General features: G+C 42.3%; 1 protein-coding gene across 1 annotated transcript in view; it reads right to left on the bottom strand.

Moving 5' to 3' along the window:
- Positions 1-16,527, bottom strand: part of LOC122794642 (arf-GAP with dual PH domain-containing protein 1-like) — a 1,143,274-nt gene that overhangs the window by 592,093 nt on the left and 534,654 nt on the right. The gene's annotated exons all lie outside the window — the stretch shown is intronic.

Raw genomic sequence — 16,527 nt, 5'->3', positions numbered from 1 at the left:
GAAATGTTTTCAGTGATTTTGTCTTACAAACAACAAAGACTAATTCTGAATATAAAACAAGCTTGAGGAGCCACATATAAAAAACAGTTTACCAGCATCACATGACATAAAACAAATCACATGTATTCAATTAATACAACTGTGTTTCATTTTCGGATTACCCCACAACAAAATAGTCTCACCAAGTCCAGGAAATATATCAGCCCCATATAATAGTTGGAAATATAATCCTCTATATAAAAGTGTATTATTCCAATCAACCTCCAGCTATTCCTATTAATCTGTTCCAATATAAAAAGTAAATGTAAATTTATTAAAATTTCCACAAACTATGCTGTGCTTAGCCAACATGTTAGTCATATCATGTTTCTTGATAGTGTGCAAATGCTGACAAATATGCTTCCTAAAAGGCATTTATACAAGCTACAACACGCAAGACAAACTGATCCAAAAGTGTTGCAATTGTAGTGTTCACAAATTGTATGTATCTTCTCACCCTTACCAATCATAATATTTCTCCCACCATGGATGAATGTAAACTGCTTGCAATTACCACAGGTGAATATCCCCAGAGTCAATAAACTTTTCTATCATCAGTAGCTTCAAATCTATGTTTCAAGTTATAACTCCTGTTCAATGCAAAAACAGGCTTCTCTTTTTTCCCCTCCCTGATGTCAATCATACCTCTCAAGTGTACCTCATTCCGAGGAACGTACCTCATTTTGAGTCTTAAAAAGTTAATGTTCTTCGAAATTCCTCAAAGTTCCACATTGAAAGACTCTGTCACACATTCAGTGTTAGGAATTTTTTTTAAGTGAAATCCATTGTAAATAGAAATTAATCATATTAATTCATTGAAAGATCTTCTTTATAAGTAAAACCAGCATATTTTAATCATCCTATGACTTTCCTAGTTGAAGTTGTTAGTAAGCCATTAGTATGTGTTCCACATTTTGCACATTTGTTCCACATTGTGAGGACTAGTGTTCCTCATTTTAGACTTGGAAGGTTGAGAGCTATGATGTCAATCACAATTGAAAACATCTGCCAATGATGCTTAATATTTTATATATCAAAATTATCCAGGGAGAAATTAAAATATACCACCATTTTTTGAGCCCACAACCTGGTTATTACTCAAAGTGTTTTTTTTTTTTTTTTTTTTGTAAATTGGGACAAACTTAATATTGCCTACCAGACATCAATTCATTATATACTTCCTCAATAAAAGTTTCAGGACAGGCTCTATCCATAAACATATGTTTCAAAACTTCGACCTCATTATGAAAAAACTTCATATTCCAATATTCTGGATATATGAGAAGTTAACCTTTCATATTATGTTTTATCTATCTCGGATGATTACTTTGAAAAAGTACAGATTAATTAACATAAGTCTTCATTCTGAAAATATTAGAATTAAAATCTGTCTACTCATACTTTTATAAATTAGTACATCCAAACAATTAATATTTTCCTTTAATGAAGTTTATGTTAATCTCAAAAGGTCAGCAGTACCATGTAAATATACTTATATCTGCACATAAATTCTTACAACTAATAACTGCAACCTGTCCATATAATTAAAAACATCATTCTGGAAGCACAAATATAAATCAATCCATTTCACAAAAGAAGTAGTCTCCACTATGTCTTATCCCAAACATACAGTGGATAAAAAAAAAAGTTTACACACCCCTTTTAAAATGCCAGGTTTTTGTGATATAAAAAACGAGACCACAATAAATCATTTCAAAACTTTTCCCACCTTTAGTGTGACCTACAACCTGTACAATTCAATTAACAAACAAATCTGTTATGGGAAAATATAAAAAATATAAAAAATAAAAAATGTACAATAAGCTGGTTGTATAAGTGTGGATACCCTTAAACTAATACTTTGTTGAAGCTCCTTTTGAGCTTCTTGTCTTCCTTGTCTCCTGTTCTGGGATGGATGTGGGTCACTGCTGTCCTACTTTAATTACTAATCGCTACTTATTAAATTTCTACTGTAATATTTTTTTTTCCCCTGTTTATATGTGCAACTGTTTCCTGCATTGAGAATGAAGCATTGTAATTTCATTCAGCTACACTACTGTGCAGTTCTGAATGACAATTTATTTTGACTTTGACTTGAAAAGCAGATGCCAAACAGGAGTGGTCCCAGCACAGAACTCTGAGGAACTTCACTGGTGACTGGTCTCTTTGTGGAGCATTTTTTTCCCATTTTGATTATTTCCATCTTATCCATCAACTAGTTGTCAATCTAGTAGGTGACACTGGGGTTTATTCCCAGTTTATTTAGCTTTTCTATTATGCCTGAGTGGGGAATTGTGTCAAGAGCTTTGCCAGGCTAAGGTATGCAGTGTATACCATTCTGCCTTCATCCACTGCTTTGGTGACCTTTCAAAAAATCCACAATCTGGTTGTCAAGATGGTGAGCAGTTAACAACACTGTTTTTTTTTAGCTCTGCTTCATTTTAACATCTCTGACAGGATTTTTACTAAAAAAACTCAAATAGAACATTTCAAAACTTGATGTATTTATATTTGAATATCTGCTGAAAAATTTACTACAAAAATAGGTTTGAAACTCTTAATTGCCTTTTAGGTTCATAGGTTCGTACTAGGCTATCTGCCCTAGGGCATTTATAAGCCTAGCCAGAGTGTGTGTGGCTTTCACCACCCCTTAGGATGAGAATACTAAGCCCTTTTAGAGTTTAGTTTACTGTGCCTCTGTCCAGTAGTGACACAGAGATGACCCCCGGGGTAAACCTACGATCTCCCATCCACTCGTCGAGATTTCTCTTGAATAGAGTCAGTGAGGGGCTCTGCCTAACATGGACTGGGATTCTGTTCCAGAGTGTAGGCAGCCTCTGGGTTATGAATCTGTCCCTCCAGCACGTCCTATTTATTTCTGTGTTGAGGTTTAAGTCTCTTGTTCTCGTGGCTCTGATGGATTTGGATTTTCTGAGGTGTAGCATGTCCATTAATTCCGGATTGGACATGGCCTTGTACGTCAGGCACAGATCACCTCTGAGTAGGCGGTATGCGACTGAATAGAGCAGGAGTTTTTTCAGTCGGGCAGCATATGACATATGTTTAAGACCCTTTATCCTCTTGGTGAGGAACTTTTGGGGTCTTTCCAACTGCTGCAGGTGTCGGGTGAGATACATCCCAAATGGGGCATTGTACTCAATCATTGGCCTGATAAGAGAAGAGTACAGGGGCACAATGACCTCTCTTGATCTAGATGTGAAACCCTTCATGATAAGGTGGGCAATATAGAAGGTCTTCCTAACCACTTTGGCAATGTGAGTGTCAAATGAGAGGTTACTGTCAACCTGGGTCCCTAGGTCCCTGATTACCTCTTCCATACTTAATGGATTACCACCTATATGGTAATTTGTCGGTACTTTGTTTTTCCCAAAGGGTATGACTACACATTTTTTGGCGTTCAGCTTAAGGCCATGGCTCTGGCACCAATTACCATTTCTATGAGGCCTCTCTGAAGGATGTTTGTGTTCGCTGGAGTATCAATTATGGCACCCAGTTTGCAGTCATCTGTGAACTTTGTCAGCCACAATCCTCCTATGTTTGCCTGTACCTCGGAAAAATAAATGCCAAACAAGAGGGGTCCCAGGACTGAGCCCTGTGGGACACCGCTTGTGACTGGCTTAGAGTCTGACATAGCTCTAGCTACTCTGACCCTGTGGGTTCTGTCCTTGAGCCAGTTTGCAACCCATCTTGTGACATATGGGTTTACATTTAAGCTGGTGAGTTTGTCTATGATGCCCGAGTGGGGTATTGTGTCAAAGGCTTTTGCAAGGTCAAGGTAGGCTGTGTGAACTGCCTTACCTTCATCAATGGCCTTAGTCACTGTTTCAAAAAAGTCGACCAAGTTCAAAAGGCAGGATCTGCCCTTGACAAAGCCAAACTGGGTAGGATCCAATGTCTGTAGGTCCCCAATGTCTTTGTTTATGAGTTCCATAATGATCCTCTCCATAGCTTTGCAGACCAGGCTCGTCAAGCTTATGGGGCGGTAATTTCCAGGGTCCGTAGAAGCACCGCCTTTGTGAAGTGGGACCACTGTTGCCGTACGCCACTCTTTGGGTATGTATCCTGTAGTTAGGCTAAGATTAAACAGCAGCTTTATGTGTGGGTTTAGTTCCTCTTGGAGTTCATGTAGCACACAACCCGGGACACCATCCGGTCCCATTGATGCTGTGTTTTTAGCTTTAGAGAGGGCGGCTCTCACCTGGGCATCTGAGATGTTAGGGAGGCTACACTCTGCTGGGATAGTTATTTCTCCTTTTGGGGGGGAGGGGGAGGAGAAATTTGCACTGAACCTGTCTGCCAGAATGTTGGCAATGTCAGTGGGTTCAGTGTATTTTGTGTCATTTTGGATTAATTCTGAGCATATCTGGGAGTTTCCACCCAGGTTTCTAACATAGCTAAAGAAGGCCTTGTGATTGTCTTTTGCGATTTTTCTCTCAAAGTTGGCCTTGGATGATTTTATGAGTGATCGTAGTTTTTTGCTAGTACTGATCAGAGATGCCTTCCCTTTTAGGGATTTTGCTCTGCTATGTAGTAGCTTCCTCCTCCTGTTGTAAAGTTGGTTTATGGCTGGGGTCCACCAGACCGGGCGCCTGCCTTTGGGGGAATGGGTCTTGGTTTTATTTGGGATTGCATGATCCATGCATTCTTGAAGGTGCCCATAGAAGGCATTTGCAAAGGATTCAGCAGTGTGTGTTGTGGTTTCCATTGGCCCAGGGGCCTTGAAGGATACCACTTCAGTCTTAAGAAGTGTGAAGTTGGCTTTTGAGAAGTTCTTCACTGTGGTCTTTTGTGCAGGGGGTGGGGGCGGGATGTGGATTTCCAGTGAGATTAATTTATGGTCTGATCTTACCAAAGAGGGATATACTTCCAGTGTGGAGCATTTTGTCCCCATGTTTGTGATGATCAGGTCTAGTATATTGCCTTCTCTTGTGGGAATGGTGACTAGTTGTTCCATTGCATTTGAGTTTATGAATTCTAGGAACCTTTGGGCTAGGGTGTTGGGGCTTGAGTAATGTTCCCAGTCTATGTTTGGATAGTTGAAGTCTCCCAAAATTATGGTATTTGGAGAGACATTCATACTCTCCAGTGTCTTCAGGAAGGCTGTGTGGGGTTCCTGAGTTTAAGAGGGTGGTCTGTAGCATGCTACAAACTGTAAGGCAGTTTTGCCTATGCACCTGGATAGTCTCCGATGCTTCATGCGTTGCCACTAACCTGGAGATGTGGGTATCTTTGATGAAAATGGATACTCCCCCTCCTTTTGTGGTTCGGTCCAAGTTTTGGGGCCAGAAAGCATGATATGAGGTAAAACCTGATAGTGCTGGGGTGCTCTCAGGAGCTTTGAACCAGGTTTCAGTCACTGCACAGACATCAATGTTCTCCATACTGAGGAGGGCTTCGAGGGCGTGCATCTTGAGGTTTAGACTTCTGGCATTGAGCAGCATTACCCTTAGTTTTTTTCCACTTGTGTTTTCTAGGGAGGTAGGTTTGTTATTTGAGCCTTGCCTAAAAAAAGCACTATGGAGGTGGCAAGAGCCTTGGCCAATATCCGGAAGCCCAGGGGTGACAGGTGCAAGCCATCCCTTGCGAAGCAGCATGGCTTGTCAAGCATGTCATCCCAAGCAGACAGACATTGGATCCCCTTTGAATGACACCAGTAATTAAGCCAATTGTTAAAACTGATCATTTTGTCTTTGTACTGTGGCATCATTCTTGGTGAGGGTAAGATGCTGCTCAGGGTCAGGGTCATACCGGCCTGGGCTACATAATCAGAGAGCTCCTCTATGTCTCTTTTCATGTAGTCCAGGGAGATACGTCTCAGGTCGTTCACACCGGCATGTACAATGACTGAGTCATATTTGTACTTATGACTCAGAGTGCTTGTGTTATGTGGCGGATTCTAGCTCCCGACAGGCAGCTTACTGTGACCTTTTCCTTGTTCAGTCTGGTGAGCAGGACATCAGTGTGTCTGACTATGGAGTCACCTATTACAAGTGTGTCTGGCATGTTGTTTGGCCTTAAGGGCTGTGACTGTTTAGCACACTGACTTTGTGAACTATGTGTTGCATGTGCTATGTCTTGAGGTGGTGGTTGCTTGGGTGTCTGCTTTGGAGGCCTCTGTTGTTTTGGTAGATTTTTAATCAGCGCCTCTGAGTATGTTTTTGTGTGTTTATGTGTTTGGTTTGCAGTTTTGATAGTTCTATGTGAGACTGGGTTTGTGGTGTGCGTGGTTACCTTCTCCTCCTGACTGGTCTTGCCAGTACTGAATAGAGAGAGCTCAGCCTCCAGTTTGGCTATATAGTTGCATCTCTCACATATATTTGTATTTGTTGGGAGGAGGAGAGGGTTGTCTGTGTACATGAGGCAACTGTAACATTGCCTCAAGATTCTCAGATTCACCAGCTGAACAGGAGAGGACGCCAGCAACTGACCCTTCGACATGCTAGAAATAGTGAAAAAGATTGCTGTGTAACTGAGTCAGAAAGGACCTATAGGGAAATGGGTACTCAACAGAATTTAGGTGAATTAAGTACTTTCTTTGTTTAAGAGTGCTTTACCTGTGTAAAAATGCTTTAGGAGCAAGTGCTGAGCTTTTCAGATATAGAGTATAGTCTGGTTAGATTGCAAGTAGAACAATTCTAAGGGAAAAATTAAAGAGCAGACTTGGCAGAGCCAGAAAAAGTTTAACCTTGTTTAACCGGCGCTATGCGCACGACCACGCAAAGCCGTGCAAACGCGGATTTTAAGCAGTGAACTACAAAAGAGCTAGGAATGGTCCCAAACAACCAATTACTACAGCTTCTTGTGCTGAGGTCACTTCCCCCAAGGACAGGTAGGCTGCTCAAGGCTCCCCACTCCCACTGGTGAGCAAAGAAACTTCCTTCTATCCAAGTAAGGTAATGGACAACACAGGAACTACACCACAGCCCAGAATACAGCAATTCCTGTATACTGGTCTAAACTAGTTGAGGAAGGCGGGAAAACAAGGATTATTTTTTTGTTTTTTTGTAGAAACACACAGAAAATGCAGAGACAGTGATAAATTAGTTACACAGGCTAGCACACTTTAGTGGGCAGCCTCCACAGTTAAATTAAACAAACAAACAAGCAAACTTTCGATTAAATTTGACTAAATGTAACTTTAAGTGCAGATTTTAAAGTAAATGCAGTAATCAGTAAAAAAAACAGTTCAGGCTAGTTTAAAGTAAGCAACAGAAGCTATTTCCAGTGAAAAAAAATCAGAGATACTTAAATCCAGAAGGTAGTCGCTTTTTCGAGTTCCTTGCTGCTAGGACCACTCTGTAAACCCACGTGGAGCTTGTCTGAGCAGTATAGCCAAAAAAAAAATGCCCAGAGGCGGATTTTAAGCAGTGAACTACAAAAGAGCTAGGAATGGTCCAAAACAACCAATTACTACAGCTTCTTGTGCTGAGGTCACTTCCCCCAAGGACAGGTAGGCTGCTCAAGGCTCCCCACTCCCACTGGTGAGCAAAGAAACTTCCTTCTATCCAAGTAAGGTAATGGACAACACAGGAACTACACCACAGCCCAGAATACAGCAATGCCTGTATACTGGTCTAAACTAGTTGAGGAAGGCGGGAAAACAAGGATTATTTTTTTGTTTTTTTGTTTTTTTTGTAGAAACACACAGAAAATGCAGAGACAGTGATAAATTAGTTACACAGGCTAGCACACTTTAGTGGGCAGCCTCCACAGTTAAATTAAACAAACAAACAAGCAAACTTTCGATTAAATTTGACTAAATGTAACTTTAAGTGCAGATTTTAAAATAAATGCAGTAATCAGTAAAAAAACAGTTCAGGCTAGTTTAAAGTAAGCAACAGAAGCTATTTCCAGTGAAAAAAAGCAGAGATACTTAAATTCATGTCAAGAAAATTAGAAAGAACTAATTGTCTCAGAATGAGCCACTCTAAGCTCTCTGTACAAGGCAAGACTATCTAAAAAGACATACAGGCTATACTAAGTAACATCAGTGAGTTATCTGTAAAGGCAGATACATTAGAAATTAAAATGAACAATTTCAAAGAGGAATGTATAAACAACTAGTTGAAGTGTTGAGTGAATCTCTTACAGAGCAATCATCACAAATCTAGAAGAGGCAATGTATGAATTTGATGGACAATTACTTGAAAATGAGAACAATGATAAATTTCTTCTGAAGCAAAACAACTTATTCTGGGATAAAATAGAAGACTTGGAGAACAGATATGGAAGGAATAACATCAGGATTTATGGGATTCCTGAAAAAGAGAGAGACAGTATGATTCAATTCCTTAATACCTAGCTGCATAAAACTTTGAACCTGCCTGAAGTTTTTTCCTTTGGCATCAAAAGGGAACACAGATCACTTTCGAACTTATCTTTAAAAAAAGCACCTTCACCAAGGTCAGTGATCATAAGATTTTTCTGAAGTCAAGATAAGGATTTAGTCTTAATAGCTGCATGGACTAATTATCCAGTTAAAAGTAAAGGAAATACTACAATATTTGACAATGACTATTCTACATTAGTGATGTCCAGGAGAAAAGCAAGTATGCCGCTTGTTAAAAGCTTAACGAAAAACAACATTAAAGCACAAATCCTCTTTCCAGCAAAAATAAGGATTCACCTTCCAGAAAACAAGAATATTTTTAACACCTTGCATGATGCAATATACTTAATACAGAAAAATAAAATATTGGAAAAAAAGAAGAAATGGACTGGAATCTATCAGCTAAACCAAGTCTATGTTTGGCTACTGAATTAAAAAAAAAACAAAAAAAGTGAACCATGAAACACCAACTAACAGTGAAAGAGGCAATTAGCGAACTACAAAATCATTGAAAAAAATGACACTGAATAGCCATAGTCAGCCAACATCGCACACACAACCAACCAAGGTGGGGGGGTGCCCCACAAACTATATATACCAACTCCGAGATCACACTACAGTGGGGAAAAGGGAAAATTGAAAAGGTTTCCCTTCACTTACCTTACGTATCACATTACTTCCTAGTTGTTGGCCAGCTATGGCCATTCCATGTAGTTGTTTTATGCTGCTATAGTTCGTTGATTGTCCCATTTGCTCATTTCCTTTTGGTCTTTCACTGTTAGCTTTTCTTTTTAAATTCAGTAGCCAAACATAGACCCTTCTAAACCACTGTCAGTTATTAAACAGTTCTGAATGCTTGCTACTGATAGTTGTTTGTCTTTCGGCTTTTCCCGGTAAGGGGTCGCTACAGCGGAACTCCGGTCCACTAATGATTGGCAGTAGATTTTTACAAAACACCGAGGTGCCAGCTCGATGCACAACCTTCAACGAAGGCAAGCCCATTTACGCACGCATGTCTTTTGAATGCTACCCAACCACTGGGAGGACATGCAGGCTCCACACAGAAGACACTCCCAAGCCCAGCCGAGAATCGAATGGGAGAACCTTTTGCTGTGAGGTAACAATGCTACTGCCGTACCAAGTACACTTGATAAATAATAGCACCCAGGAAGGTTATACTATGCTATAAAAAAAGTATTAAAAATAAAGTTTCTTACATATAAAAGTTATTATTGGAATGTTATCAAATGGTTAGTGTAAAGTTCACATTTTTGAAGGTTGAACCTGGTGACACATGGCTGTCATTCTTTTGGTGCAAATTTATACTTTGTGTCTCCTTTAGAAAGTGATGGTCTGCTTTGTGTTGGAAATCCTGTGCAGGTAGTGCTTGAGTCATTGAATGTGGTTTCTTTGAATGCAATGGCTTTTTGGTGGTTGACATAGTTTGAGGTGTTTTTTGCTTTTGCTTTTTTTTTTTTGGTGGTTTTGTGGGGTTTGGGTGATTGGTGTGTGGGGGTAGGGTGGCTTGGATTCACTCATGAATGTTTTTTTGTGAATTGTAGCTGATGGACTGTTCATTTGTAGGCCCATGTCATGAGGACCAGCTAGAAGCAGCTTAATTAGAATAATGAGCACTTCTGTGGTGGTGCAGGAGGTCTAGAGGTCTGTGAGCAGTCCAGGTCACTTCTTTCTCTCTAAAAGTAAATAAACATAATGTATTGAATCATATCTTGAGATGTCAGTGAATACAGGTTGGATGATGAGCAAAGGACAGTGGATTGCATTGTAGACCACTGTCAGTTATTGAATGGTTCTGAATGCTTGCAGTATACCAAAAGGCTAGTTTATATACTACCATATAAAATGACACTTCCTGTGATGCCCATGCCCTAGCCCAGCAATCAGGGGGCCTCAATTGTCAACACTAACACCAGAGAGGGTGTCTCATATATGAAGAAAGGATAACAAATATACACAGTAAAGTGCAACCTCCCTAAGGAGCACAGAGTTCACAGTCAGTTCGGGAATGGTCGCACCCTTGCTCCCCAGGTCCCCAATAAGACTCCCCACTGGCACAGCTATAGGGTCCAGATCACAGCCTAGCTGGGCAAGCTAAAATCTCCAGCACCCTCTGTGTCCAATCAGTGCTTTGGGTCACTGCCCAAGTAGCTGACAGACACACACACACTTTAAGATAAGTTTATACAACTACACCACAGACACTTCTGGGAAAGGCTGGTACAGATTCTCCAGCTGTGGCCCTTTTACCCAGACTATACTGTAGTACTGGCTGCCACCACCCAGCTAATATTATCAGCTACCCAAAGGCCCTTAAAAGTGTGTCCAATTATTACTGTGCAATATTATTATCCAATTGGTAAATGTGACTAATCAGTCAAGGCTTATTTAGAGTGACTTGGACAGTAAACTCTATAAATATGCAATGTACTCTAGAGCTTAACTTATCTGTACACAAACCAGACACAGTTAAAAGGTTTTAAAATATTTAATAATCAATAATTAAAACCACAAGACAATACTTTCTACCACACAGTCAGTGCTAGTTGAGAGATCACACAGAAATACTTTAAATAAGTAGTACAGTTCTGACATCACAAAAAAACACTTAGTCTAATCTTTATAGTTCCTAGCTAATCTAAAAGAAAACACAAGTCTAAGATAACTTACATAAGAAAACAGATAGAGTGATGATGAGTTGGATGATCCAGACAAAAATGCTTAATGCCTTCTGGTTCTCTCTGTTTAAATTGAAACTGCAGTTCTGATAAAACATTATATAATTTCACACTTCTCTAGGTTCCCAGGCCACACAGAAACTGCATTTACATTCTTAACATCTTGCACCTGCAGGAATCTACAGCCATAAAAGACATTCCACATGTAAACTCTAGTAATTATTCATTAAGTTAAAACAATAGGCAGGATGCTTCACTCCAGACTCATCGACTCCAAATTCTATTTGATTTCAAAGGGCCAACAAGAAATGCTTGACTTGGCTTTCTTTTTACAGCAGAGGGTAATGTTGCTACTTTGTTTTAAGTTCAACATTTCACAACATATTATTTCATTTAAGAAGCAAGCCTGCATTTCAACATTTCACAGTATTTACAAATGAAAGAATTATGTTCCAAATTCTATTTGACTAGGCTGGCAGTCTTCATCCATCACTACCAGTTTTCACATCCCCCCCCCCCCGAAGAACTCAAGATAGTTTTCCAAGTGACCCTTGAGAAATGTCGCTTGAGACAGTTAGGTCTATCTGAGTATACCTACCCCATTCCCTCTCTTGAGAGCCCATCTGCATTGGCATTGCTACTCCCACTGTGGTGCTGCACTGACATATCATATGCTTGCAACCCTAGGCTCCATCTTTGCAACTTGGCATTTTGCTGGATGGCTCTGTTTAACCATATTAGGGGGTTGTGATATGTCATAACAGTGAATTTCCTTCCATACAGTTAAGGCTGAAGTTTCTGCAATAACCACACTATGGCAAGGCATTCCTTTTCTACAGCTGCATAGCATTCCTTCCTGGGTTGGAGCCTATGACTGAGATAAACCACTGGGTGATCTTCTCTCTCTGAAGAAATCTGGCTAAGTACAGCCCCCACCCCATGGTTTGAAGCATCCACCTGCACAACAAATTATTTGCTGTAATCTGGACTGGCTAACACAGGGGGTCCTCCCAAAACTTCATTAAGCTTCTGGAATGCCTGCTCACATGCTGGGGTCCACACTACCTTATCTGGCCTGTTTTTTCTAGTCAGGTCTGTGAGGTGAGCAGCTATGGAATTATACCTAGGGACAAACTTTCTGTAGTACCATGCTGTCCCTCAGAATGCCCTCACCTGCTTTTTGCTAACAGGTGCAGGCCATGCCTGAATGGCTTCCTCTGTGGCAGGTTTTGGCCCTATCTTACCACTTCCCACTCTATGTCCTAGGTAGGAGACCTCTGCCATACTCACCTGACATTTGCTTGGTTTAAGGGTCAACCCTGCCCCCTGTAGTCTGCCCAGCACCTCCCTGACATGCTGAAGGTGTTCTGGCCAGAAATGGTTGTAGATGGCAATATCATTTAGTTAAGCAAGGGCAAACTCTCCTGCTCCTGCTAGGATATGATCTACCAGCCTCTGGAAAGTCACTGGGGCATCTTTGTGAACTCATACAAGCCAAAAGGAGTCACAAAGGCCGACTTCTCTCTAGCACTGGGAGTCAAGGGCACCTGCCAGTAACTCTTGGTAAGATCAATGGTTGTAAGATACTTAGCCCCACCCAGCTGCTCTAGGGCCTCATCTGTCCTAGGCATGGGGTAAGAATCTGACTCTGTGCGACTATTTAATTTCCTGTAGTCCACACAGAGCCTGATGCTGCCATCCTTCTTTGACACGAGCAACACTGGGGAGGCACAGGGACTGTTGGACTCTTGAATCACCCCAAGTTCCAACATCTCCTGTACCTCCTCCCTCAGAGTCTGTCTGACTCTCTCAGGCACCCTATAAGGGGCCTGCCTAATAGGCCTTTGGGGTCCTGTATCCACCTGGTACTGCACTAGGTGGGTGCGCCCTGGTTTCCCAGTGAACATGTCCCCAAATTCCTGCAACACTGATCAGATTTCTCGAACCTGGGTAGGAGACAGCTGCTGGGACATTGCTACCCCTTCCACTGAGGTGTCAATCCGAGCCTCACTGAGGAGATCAGTCCACAGATCTCCCTCAGACTCAAACTGTAATCCACTGCAAATGCTCAGCACAAGGGCCTCCCTATCATGGTAAGGTTTCATCATGTTAACATGGTACAATTTGTGCCCCTGCCATCTGCCTAGCAGTTCCACCATGTAGTTATCACTTACCTTTCTTACCACCTTGTAGGGTCCCTCCGAAGCTGCTTGCAGTTTGTTGTGTCTGACAGGAATGAGAACCATTACCTGCTGCCCCACAGCATACTCTCTAGCTCAAGCATTCCTGTCATACCACACCTTCTTCTGTTGTTGGGTTTCAGCCAGTTTCTCCTGGGCCAAGCCCATGAGTTCCCTGAGCCTTGTCCTGAGGGTTTAGGACATAAGCCACAACAGACTCCTTGTGAGACTCTCACTCACTTTCCCCCTCATCTCTAATTAAATCTGGAGGTCCGCTCATTCTATGCCCATACAGCAACTCAAAGGATGAAAAACCTGTGGATTCCTGGGAACCTCTCTGTAAGCAAACAGATGGGGCAAATATTTGTCCCACTCCCTCTTAAACTGATCTGCAAATGCCCATAGCATGGACTTGATTGTAGAGTTTAACCACTCAACAAGACCATTAGTCTAGGGATGGTAGGAGGTGATCATGTGCTTCACCCCACAAGACTTCCACAGACAAGCCAGCAGGTCTGACATGAAATTGGCATCTCTGTCAGTCAGTATTTCTTTTTGGAAACCTACCCTGCTGAAAATATCTAACAAAGCATTTGCCACCTTCTCTGCCTCAATGGAGGACAAAGCCACTGCCTCAGGGTATTGTGTAGCATAATCCACTACCACTAAGATATACTTTTTCCCTGTGGAACTTGGGGCACTCAGAGGACCCACAATATCCATAGCTACCCTCTGAAATGGCTCCTCAATCACAGGCAAAGGCATCAAATGAGCGCTCACCTTGTCTCCTGCCTTGCCTACCTTTTGGCACTGCTCATTGGTCCTGCAGTACCCTGTTGCATCTCTGGTAATTCCAGCCCAATAGAGGTTCTGCATAATACGCCTCTTTGTACGTTTTATGCCCATATGACCTGCAAAGTGAATATCATGGGCTATGGCTAGAAGCGCCAGACGGTAAGCTCTAGGCACTACCAACTGCTGTACTCTCTCACCTTCTAGCCTTCCCTCAGGGGTCCACTCTATGTATAGTAACCCTTTGTCCCAGTACACAGATTCCCCCTTTCCTTGGGAATCAGGTGCCTCCCTAGCTACCTGCCTCAGGCCTTGCAATGTAGGGTCTGAGAGCTAAGCCTGTCTCAACTCTCTCCTTATAACCCTTCCCAGCTCCCCTTCCACAGGAAGTCTGGCATCCTCTGACAGTGGTGCCTCACTGTCAGCCTGGGTACTACTACTCACCTCTACCTTTGCAGTCACTCTGTCCAAGGGACCATCAGCACCCCTAAGCAGCTGTGGCTCACATTCAGTCTTACTGCTACAGAGTAGCTCCCTCCCTGAAGTAACCATCTCAGCAGTCCTATCTGCAAGCATGCAGTCTGTCTGGGTCTCCCCTCAGGCAACCAGACCCACATGCTTGTCTCCTAGCCTGACTGTGTGTAACTGCATAAGCACATGATACTGCCTCATCCAAATCATTCCCTCTCAGGACATCTACAGGATGGTAATTTAGTACCCCTGTTGTCTCAAGACAACCTACTATTGACATTTTGTCTTTCCCACTTACTGGCTCCCTCACCTTTGGTTCCCCACCTTGTCTCCATGGACACCTGTATGCCACATGGCCCCCACTGGTTGCATTCAAAACATTTAACCCTAGCTCCCAGATGTGTACCTGGACTAGTAGCTTCCCCTGCTACTGGCAGATTCTATTGTGGCAGTCTGTGTTGCCCACCATGGGTTCCGTTAGCCCCATGAGCAGTACTGGGGTTCCCTTCCTGTGCAGGGCTGCACTGCTTGCCAGGTACAGGTCTCCCTTCTTCCCCAACTCATCTGAAGTAGCACATTGTCTATCAGCTAACCAGATCCTTATGTCCTCAGGCAAAGTGCTAAGGGCTTGTTCCCTTACCATAAGGTCTGCCAGCCTTTCAAATGTGGTGACCTGACATCCACTCACCAACCTATGGAAATAAGTGCTCAATTCAGCAACATATTCACAAACACTTTCATCTGCCTTGCATATATGCTCATGAAACTTTTTCCTATATGTTTCAGGTGTTAGCTTAAACAGTTCTAAAAGACTATTTTTACAGCAGTATAATTAAAACATGCAACGTCAGACATTTTGGACAGAAGAGGTACAGCTTTACCATGGAGTAAGGGGGTCAGGAACAGTACCCAGAGCCCTTAGTCAACTTCCTACTGTTCACATACCCTCTCAAACATATGAATGAAACTATCAAAATTATCCCCCCTCTTTAAACTGCGGAAAAAAAATACTGACCTTTTGTGTTTCTGGGGTCCAGTTACTCCCTTCCCCATTACCTCCATGACTCTGGTGAAGAGTCAGCATCTCCTTCACATGCTGCCTCTGCCTCTCTTGTTCCTCAGCTTGCAGGCGTAACAGTGTCTCATTCTCCTTAGCCTGCAAACATCACAGTCTCTCATTTGCTTCTAATTCCACGTGCCTGGCCTCCAACTCAAGTCTCTTTAGCTCCAGCTGTATTTTTAAGTCCACTGTAGAAAGGTTGAGCTGTCCATTCTCCAAGGGAATTATATCTTCACTGCCAATTTGATTGTCCTCCTGGTTGCTGTTTTCTTTTGCAGCTGTAACCAAGGCTGCAACCAGGTCTGCCTTAGTCAGGTTTTCATGCACCAGTCCCCTATCCTGGCATATCTCCACCAGCTGGCTCCTTGTCAGATTTCCATACTCCTCTGTTGACATGCTGCCTGCTCACCCCGACTAACTAAGCTAACAAAAGAAATAAAACAATTGTGATCTGAACTGTATTCACCGAGTGGCTGATTTAGAGTACAAACCACCTTCAAAGCTCACTGCATACAAGCTACAGGATTCAGTCTACCCACACCACTGCAAGCAAATTAGTATTTGCCAGCTAATTAATATGTGATGTGGATATCCCACTGCTGCCAACGAATAAATATGTGAGGATACCCCAACCATTGCCACCAATTAATATGTGACACCCGCGCCCTATCCCAGCAATCAAGGAGCCTCAATCTTCACCACTAACACCAGAGAGGGTGTCTCATATATGAGGAAAGGATAACAAACACACACAGTAAAGTGCAATCTCCCTTAACAGCACGCAGAGATCACAGTCAGCCCAGGGCTGGTTGTTCTGATGCTCCCCAGGTCCACAATAAGACTCCCCATTGGCACAGCTATAAGGTCCAGATCTCAGCTTAGCTGGGTAAGCTAAAATCTCCACCACCCTCTCTGTCCAACCTGCTTCGTGTCCCTGCC

Source organism: Protopterus annectens, chromosome 1.part0 (assembly GCF_019279795.1).
Source record: "Protopterus annectens isolate FY-2018-M chromosome 1.part0, PAN1.0, whole genome shotgun sequence".
NCBI lineage: Eukaryota > Metazoa > Chordata > Ceratodontiformes > Protopteridae > Protopterus > Protopterus annectens.
This window is presented reverse-complemented; position numbering and strand designations above follow the sequence as displayed.